Here is a 1242-nt window from a genome sequence, read left to right on the forward strand (position 1 = left end):
AAGTAAATTAATAAAAAAATTAAAATTAAAAAAAGCTTAAATGCATTGGAAGTAGCCTCGTAATAGCACTTGAAGCAATTTCCATGAATGGTAATTATAATTGAAGGGATCTGTGACATGATGGCGTGCATTTAAAAGGGTTTAATGAAATACAATACAATTTCCTCAAGTGGGTTTGAAATTAGAGATAATTGATCACTTTGAATAATAATATATATTATTGGACTGTCCATATACTTAAAAACTTAATACATTCTGCATTTTGGAAATAATTTAAACAAGTTTGCATTATATTAGTGACCATAACGAAATATCTGATGAATAAGAAATCAAATATATATATTTTTTAAGTTCGGAAAGCCATCAGATGCTGGTATAATCTTGAAACCTGTGCTGGACATGAAATAGGAAAATACATCCGAGGGAAGACCATTTAAAAAAAATGGTTGAAGTGGAGCCTTTATTTAGAAAAAACATAATGATACTTACAGAAACACCTTTTTGAAAAATAATTGCCTCTTGGGTGGGTAAAAATTATTTAATGTTTTCCCAAAAGTTTATTTTGTTTTATTTTATTGAACAAAATACAATTGCATTTATTTTATATATCTTCAAATGTTTGCAGTTTTAATTAAGATATGCTTTTAATCAGGTCTCAGAATATTCATTCCTTCTAAAAACGCCACTAAAAATGTGTTTAAAAAAATAAATGAATGGAAGTGACACCTGTTTCAGTCACAGCATTAAATTAGTACATTTTAAAATATTTCAGAGTTGGATTTATATAGCGACAAATAACCCCTATTAGTTATAAAACAAAGCATAAAATGTAAAATATAAGACAATTCGAAATAAATTTCTCAGTTTTTGCTTTCATCTGAAAGAAATCCTACTTTGCTTTGTCGGGACAATGAGGACCATAGCAAATTATGAATTTTACTAGGAAATACATTGCATAAAAGAGAAATTATACAACTATCTCATAATGTAATTATTCAAAAATGTATACTGCTTTATATTAGGTTATTAAAATGTACACACAAAATATATTGAATACTTGATTTGAAGTAATTTGCATTTTGAGCCAAAGCATCCACCAATTAATTATACCAATAAAAAAGTGGTACATTCCACACACACACACACACACCTGAGCCTGCTACATTAGTGTAAATATCCAGGGGCTTAACCCTCCCCCCTTGCACAGGTCTTCTGTTTCCGTCCACCAGGGCTTAGTCATGT

This window comes from Entelurus aequoreus, linkage group LG15 (genome assembly GCF_033978785.1).
Source record: "Entelurus aequoreus isolate RoL-2023_Sb linkage group LG15, RoL_Eaeq_v1.1, whole genome shotgun sequence".
NCBI lineage: Eukaryota > Metazoa > Chordata > Actinopteri > Syngnathiformes > Syngnathidae > Entelurus > Entelurus aequoreus.